Source organism: Corvus brachyrhynchos, unplaced genomic scaffold (genome assembly GCF_000691975.1).
Source record: "Corvus brachyrhynchos isolate BGI_N302 unplaced genomic scaffold, ASM69197v1 scaffold315, whole genome shotgun sequence".
Classification (NCBI taxonomy): Eukaryota; Metazoa; Chordata; class Aves; order Passeriformes; family Corvidae; genus Corvus; species Corvus brachyrhynchos.
Window position 1 is genome coordinate 96,380 of NW_008237903.1, and position 7,833 is coordinate 104,212.

The 7,833-nt window shown below is 47.6% G+C and overlaps 1 protein-coding gene across 2 annotated transcripts in view; it reads right to left on the reverse strand.

The window, feature by feature from the left end:
• LOC103614725 (proto-oncogene Mas) overlaps positions 1-6,721 on the reverse strand; it is a 30,489-nt gene extending 23,768 nt beyond the window's left edge. The window contains exons 1-2 of one of the 2 annotated variants that reach the window (XM_017732994.1): positions 2,149-6,721; positions 952-1,104 (exon numbers count right to left, since the gene is read on the reverse strand). The gene's annotated coding sequence lies outside the window, so the exon portion shown is untranslated. Of the gene's footprint in view, positions 1-951; positions 1,886-2,148 lie in introns of those variants that run through there. The other variant, XM_017732995.1, reaches the window with a different exon arrangement.
• Positions 6,722-7,833: the final 1,112 nt, after the last annotated feature.

Below are 7,833 nucleotides of genomic sequence, written 5' to 3' on the forward strand. Positions count from 1 at the left end.
CCGGGGGCGCGAGGGCGGGCGCCCCCACGTGGCTCGGCCGGACCGGGACCCTCCGGGACAAACAGGGATAACTCGGGACAAACCGGAATAAACCGGGATAACCGCGGACAACCCGGCTGCCCCCCGCTCCACAGCCGTCCGGTACCACGGGCCTCGCCCAGGCTGCCTGGAGGGAGGCCGTGCTGAGTCTGGTGGCTGGGAACGGGGCGACGTGCTGCTGAGGGTTTCCTTCCCTCTCCCCTTCCCTTCCTTTTCTCCTCTCCCTTTCCCCTTCCCTCTTCTTCAGTCTCTCTTCCTCCCTTCTTCTCTTCTCCCTTCTCCCTTCCCTTCTCCCTTCCCTCCCTTTCCCTCCCCTTCCCTGTTCTGATGTTCCCTGTCTTGGAAAAGGCTGTAAAAGGTAAATGGCTCCAGATGCCTTTCCTTTCTCCCTCCACCCCTCTTCCAGCTCTCTGCCTGTCTCCTGACAGCCCAGGCCCGGGATTTTCCCTTGCATCTCTATTTCTCTTGGTTGCTATCCTCCCCTCTCCCCTTCCTTTCCCTTCCCCTCCCAGATCACAGTGAGCCTGAGGAGCTATGGGACACAGCAGGAAGATTCCCCCCTTTCCAGGCAGCCTCAGGCAGGCAGGTGAGGTGGAAGTGTCACTTGGAAGCGTGCTGGGAGTTGTGACCAGCCTCTCAGTGTGCTGCTTGTTGACCGTAATCTTAGTGCTGGAACACGGTGGGAATGTTAACAAAGTTCCCGGAATCTTCATGGAGAGAGCTGTAAAGGACAGCATCCCTCACAGAGCAACTGAACTGAAATCACGCCTAATTAACCTTTCATTTATTCCCTGATTTATGGTATAACACAAGTTTTTGCAGGTGAAAAAAGGATGTTTTTAAAATGGATTATCTTAGTCTGGTTATTGTAGATAATCAGGCAAAGCACATTGTCTGAAAATGGAATGTTACCTCATTCTCAAGGAGGAGCATGAATAAAAGTCATGTGATGGTTGGGAAGAGATCCCACTCACTTCCCAATTCCTCACCCTCGAGGTTTGGTTGCTTTTGGAGGTGCTGTTGCTCAATCCTGATCCTCGCACCTGATAGGAATGCAGGAACTGCCTGAAACAGAGACATCTGTCTGGTTAGGGCCGAGGGTCATCCAGGGAAAGGGGTAGAACTGTCTGGAAAAAAGTTTTACTTCTGGAAAAAGCCACTTCTGAAGGACCCGCAACAAGAAGAGAAAGTTTCCAGCCAATCTAAAGTAATGGTGGTGTCACTTTCTCTTCCTATTCCTCGGCCTCTTCTGTGCACTCTCACGCTAGATGTGGCTGTAAAAACACAGATTCTCAGTCCCCTTCCTGCTCCTTTTCCAGTCTCTGCAATTCCCAGCTGTGTTCCCATCCTTGTCACTGTGTGTGGCTGTGTTCTGTGACTCTGGGGCAGTTTAGGTTGAAATAAGTTTTGGAACTGCTCCTGGACTGAGCTGCTTTCCTGGCCTCTGGAACACAGCAAGAAGGGATTGAACCCTTCCCACCTGCGGAATTTTGTGGTGACAAAATTTTTCACCACAGCAAGGCTGGCAATTTGAAGGAGAAGGATTTCCAGCAGAAAAGTCTGGAAGTGGATGTTCTCTCCTTTCCCAGGCTGACAACCTCACTGTTCCTCTTGAAATGCTTATATTTATGTGGAGGGAAGTACAGCCTGGTGACTCCAGAGTAGATGAGAATAAACACAGGGGGGGAATAAAGTGGGAATTGCCTTGGGTGATTCCAGAGTACCTGAGAATAAACACAGGGGGGGAATAAAGTGGGAATTGCCTTGGGTGATTCCAGAGTACCTGAGAATAAACACGGGGGGAATAAAGTGGGAATTGCCTTGGGTGACTCCAGAGTACCTGAGAATAAACACGGGCAGGGAATAAAGTGGGAATTGCCTTGGGCAGAGTAAATGAGAATAAACAGAGCGAGGGAATGAAGTGGGAATTGCCTTGGGTGATTCCAGAGTACCTGAGAATAAACACGGGCAGGGAATAAAGTGGGAATTGCCTTGGGTGATTCCAGAGTACCTGAGAATAAACACGGGCAGGGAATAAAGTGGGAATTGCCTTGGGTGACTCCAGAGTAGATGAGAATAAACACAGGCAGGAAATAAAGTCAGAATTACCTTTTCCAGGCAGAGTCCACTGCTAGTTAAACCTGGCTGAGGCAGGCGTGCAGGCACTCAGGAATTCCAATAAAAGCCTGGTAGCATTTTTTGTGTGGTCATGCTGAGCCTGCTGGTCTTGGTTGAACAAAGTTTCCTGGGTTAAGTAACAATGCTGCAATTCTGGCTTCTTTTTTCTTCCCAGTAAGAAACTCTGTTTTCCTTGCTGACCTCAAGAGATATCCTCGTGGTTTTGCATCCCGCTCCTCCCTCCCAGGCTGTTGTTTCAGCTGGTGTCAGCCCATTGCTCAACCTGCACCTCCTGACTGGAGAAATGCTTTGTCAGAGAACTGTTCCCTTCTGGGCCTGACTGAACATCCTCCCTGCTCCTCAGGGTCTTGGCATCTTGGCCAAATTCTCTGTGATCACGCTTTGCCCTCAAGTCACTGAGCTCCTTGTGACTCTGGAGCTTTCAGACCCATCCAGTGGCCAGGCAAGCCCTAGAAACTGGCCAAAAATGCTGTTTTCTGCCAAGTTCATTGCCTGCAGAGACACACTAGGGGGTCAGCGGGGTGGCTGGAGACAGGGAAAAGAGACAAATGAGGTGTGAGGGTGTTTGTGTGAGGAATGCAGTCTCCCCTTTTTGGCTGTGGGATTATTTCAGCTGCCTTGCTCCGAGCCCGGTGTGGGTTGTGTCCCTTCTCAGAGGCTTTTGGAAGGAACCAAGAGCACGAAACACCGGGCAAGGAAGGGCCTGGCCTGTGCTAAGTAAGTGTGGAGTGGAAATCTTTTTTTTTTTTAACTTGTCAGACCGGAAAGTTCCTGATTTGAGTTTCAGTCTTGGTCATCGCTGCCTATTTAGACAGGTTTGTGGTCATGCATGACTGGGCAAGCTACTCATAGAGCAACTGGGTGGAAGATTCCTTAGGCCAGGCAGAGCATTCCTCTGGCTGCTGTCTGAGGGGAGTCTGAGGGCTTTGCCTCCACAGCTTTTCATGGGAGCATCTTCTCAGGACACTGACCACAAGCCCGGATAGCCAAGGTGGTCTGCCCGGGGTTGAGGGTTCTGCCCAGCCCAGCAGAGCATCTGAAACAGCCACATGTGATTGCTGAGGGGTTCCCGTGGCTGGCCTTCCCTGTTATCTCCCTGTCCCACCGACTGGGTGGCCTCTGTGTCACTGCTTTATTGCCTGCTGGAACACTGATATCTGTGGGCATGGCCCAACATCTGCTGAGCCAAACACAACGACTTCATCGTGGTCCCCATATTTATGGGTGTCGCAGCCACTTCTTGCCCCAACAGAGACAATTTTCCCTGTTTTATTTCTCTCTCTGTGCCCTCCCCCCCAGTTTGTTCAGTGTGCAGGGAAAGCACCACTGGGTTGCTTCCCTACCTTGAGGAAGGAGTTGTGTCCAGCTCATCCAGAGGTGACTCTGCAGGGACAACACTCCACACTTCAGCACTGCCTGGCTGCTCCACAAGCAGCACACAGAGGATTAGGCCCAACTTGAGCCCCTTGAGCAGCTTTTCAGTATTTTTACCTTGATGCCAAAGGCCTGAGCGTGGCTTAGGAGGAAGTTACACCCAGCAGGAAAGGTGGACAGGGGTGTGGAACCTGTGGAGTTGTGGCTGCACCTCTGCATGAACCACAGGGGTGTTTTCACAACACAGCACAGCAGGAACCAGCTTTTCCCAGAGAAACCTCTCCCTGTGCCTCACCTCTGCTGAGAACATCCCTCTACATCAATTTAATCCCTTCACTTCCTCTGAATAAGCCATGAAATGAGTTCCTGGAGAGACCTGCTCAGCAGTTTGGGGGTGCCCCTCCGCCCATCCTGCCCGACAGAGATCAGCCATGGGCCACTGCTTGTTTTTGTGGTGTTTTATCAGGCTGCTGCATGTCCTTTAACTGCCAGCTCCTTGTAAAAGCTTGTTTCTTCTCCTCATGCTTGAAAGCGTTTGCTGCTCGTCCCTTTTTGGGTGGCTGAGTATAAAAGCAGCCTCCTCTGGGAGTTTTAGTGTCTGCTCAAACTGCACTAAATCCAAGGAACACCTTTGTGCATCCTCACAAAATTACCTGATGGCCTCAGGGGGGGACAAACCTGTTTGTCTCTTTGATTCCCAAGTAAAACCTCTTTAGAAAACAACATTTCACCCGTGCATCCAGAATTGAAAGCTGCCTGGTGATCCATGAGGGCTTGAACACTCACCAGTGTTTTCCAGGGGATTTCACGCTAGGAAGGAGGTGATTTTTGTGGTGTATTGAGAAATTTCCCCGTACTTGTTGACTGTAGATGGGTGGTCTATTTGCAATTTTTGTACAGTATTTGAAGTAAAAGTTCAATACAACAGAAACAGGGGACAGGAACGATCCCCACCCCCTTGTTTTTAACACACTGTAAATCTGAGAAGGGGGGGCAAAAGCGTGGATGGCACCATGGGAGGATCATGACAGTAGAGCAAATGTTGTGGATTGTGGCCTGTGCTGAAATGTCAACATCAAACTTATTGTGGCTTTTGCAGCTTGGCAAATCTCTGTTGTGAAAGCTCCTGTCCGTGCATCGGGGGCACAGGCTGCCTTTGGAAGCAGGGAAGGAGCTTTTCCCTCACAGATAATGGAGCCAGTCTGGAAATTAGTTTTAAAAAAGGGTGATGCATCCAAGTAAATTCACCAGATCCTGCTTGTGCCCATGCCGACAGAATTGCTGTGTTATTAACATTGTTCTTCCTCACTCTCTTGGCTCTAAGTGTATTTTTACAAGGCTTGTAAAAGAAATAAAAATAAATTGAAGAGTAATCTGGGCAAACTAGGGAATTGCAATCTCCTACAGCATTTTGTTTAGACTGTGTGTAAAAATACTCCAGAGAGAAAAAATCCTGTATCACAACTTAAAAAAAGTTTGTCTGTCTAAAGAGGGTTTTGTATTCCTGGTCTACAAAATCCTGTAGTACAAGCTCATACAGATTATTCTGTGTTTGGGACTTTTTTCCTGTATTAAAACAGCTTTGTGTTCAGTCTCCAAAGCAAATTTCCCGGCAGAACTCCAAACATCCTTTGTCTGTCTCCCTTTAGAGAGTGTTTCCAGGAACCAGCAGCTCTGTGTACCCCAGTCATTTGCATTCTGTGCTCTAAAGTACCCAGTGGAAACTTGCTGCCTAAATCAAAATGGAAAAATTCGGGCACCTAAAAGAAACAAACTGAAAAGTTTGCACCGAGTGTTTTGCCCAAGGAGCTATAAGAAGGAGTTTTCGGTTAAGCTCCCGGAGCAAGTGGAGCCCAGATGTTTCTAGTAAACAGCTTTCAAAACTCGCAGTTGAGACCAGTGTCAAATTTCCAGACACATGATCAACCTTGGAGCCAAGTTTAGAGTTGCTTTTGTGTTTACATAAAGCCTGGAAGCCGAATGACATGGAGGGTTGTGGATGGAGTCGAGGTTCTCCATAACAAATATTTGACTGGATGCAATTTCTCTTATTTACAGGACTTTGAGCTTTTTTTTTTTTTTTTTTGGGGGGGGGGGTTGTGTGCAAAAAAAGGTTACTGTATTTTTGTTGATTTTACATTTGAGGCATATTCAGCACTTTCTTGCTTACTGGAATTGGAACAGTTGTTGATTTTTAACTGGGATCTGTTATTATTCTGGCCATTGAACCAGCATGGCAAAATCAAGCGTTTTAAAGCTAGAGGTGAACCATTTCTACAGGTGAGAAATGAAATTTGTGCATTCCTGGGCATTCTGGCTCTCTCTCTGCTCACACCAAGGCAGCCCTCTTGCTGAAGGTCTAACTGGATGCCTAAACCACATGCCAAGGGTTTTGCTCAGGGACTGTATCAGCAAAAATCTGTCTCAGAATTTACTTTGGGCAAATACTGTCCAGCATTTGTTTAGGAGTCCGGTTTTCTGCCCATTTGGAAGGGTCATGCACCAGAAGGGCACAGGTAGAATCAGGATAAATGATATTAAAGTGGGACTTTAGGAGTCATGGAAACTTTCCCTTTGGGTATATCTTGATCTCTGACCTAATAACCTTCTATATCATATGCAGACACTCACCAAAGAAGCTCTGATTATTTTTGCATGCTTAAAGCTCAGCTTTACTATCCCTAAATTGGCAGATTCTGGGGTCTGTGCCCTGTATACAGTAGCTAAGCTGTAAACAACAAGAGAGCTTGCTCCATTGTTCCTGATGGGATATCATCCAAGGGAAAACAGGGGTTGTCTTCAACAATTTCAAGCTTGTGTAGGCAGACAATACACTGATTTTGCCTGTGGGCAGCATGAACATGCCTCTACTTCAGCCCAAGAAAGCAGCTGAGAGGGACATGAATTCAAAATCCACACAGGCCACCACCGAGAGGATGGGGCAGGCCCCGGGCAGCTGGGAATGTTGGGGGATAAAAAGGTACTAAAATAAGAGAAGAATTTCTTCCTAAACAGTATAAAGAATATTTCCAAAAGAACTTTACAAATGGGAAGATGCCTGCTAAAAGCATCACCTTACTCAGGCTGGGCTTTCCATCAAGTGACATTCACATTTAGGAAGGAATCCTTCCCTGTGAGGGTGGGCAGGCCCTGGCAGAGGGTGCCCAGCGAAGCTGTGGCTGCCCCTGGATCCCTGGCAGTGTCCAAGGCCAGGCTGGACGGGGCTTGGAGCAACCTGGGATAGTGGAAGGGGTCCCTGCCCCTGGCAGGGGTTGGAATGAGATGATGTTTAAGGTCTCTTCCAACCCAAACCATTCAGGGATTTTATTTTAAATGCATTTTCATGAAGAGCAGCACAAGATAAAAGGAGGCCAGAACCGAGCCATGAGGAATTGACATGAAGTAAATTCGAAATTAAAACAGTAATTTGAGACAGGAAAGATCTGGGAATGGCTGAACCTAATCCCGTATGAGAGCAGAGTGGTGAATTCTTCACCTTGGTCACCAAGACATGACCCCCACGGCTGTGCAACCCCGTGTTCCCTCTGCTGCCCACGTAAATCTGCTGTCATCGAACACAATGTGCATTGTGCAACTCCAAAAAGCAGAATTTGGGACTTCCCTAATCCTACTGACATGCAATCATGGGTGACATAGACTGTCCGAGCTGCAGAGGAAATATTCCTATTGCAAACTTTGCAATTATGGAGCTTCGTTTGATGTTCCTGTTGTGAAGACACTCCACTGTGAACACGCTAATAAAGAAAAAAAAAAATTTAAAAAAGAGTCTGCCCAGCAGCTACCACTTTTTTTTTTTTTTTTTTTTTTTTACATAAGCATTTATGTGGGAGGAGAACAGGAGATTTGAAATGTACCTGGCAGCCTGCTGAAGCATAGGTATGACCCACGTTATCTTACAGATCTTAATTACTTGTGATGGTTAACCGACAGGAGCAGCAGAAAACCCTGAAACAAAGGGAGGCCGAGGCTCCCTGTTCCCTCAGGGCATTTGGAGTGTCTGGAAGAGTGCTCTTGGTGCTGCCCTTTACCCACACACAGGCACTTGTGCAGTCACGCGTGGGACATCCCACAGTGCCGGGAAGGGTCAAAGATCAGGTAAAAATGTGTACAAAGAACTGGTGAGAGGAAAAAAAAAATTAATCTGAGTTTACGGTCTCAAAACATACAGGAAAAAATATTTCATCTGAGTTTACAGGCTCATTACGTAGAGGAAAAAATATTTCTTCTCAGTTTCCAGGCTCAGTAAATTGTATTTCTGAT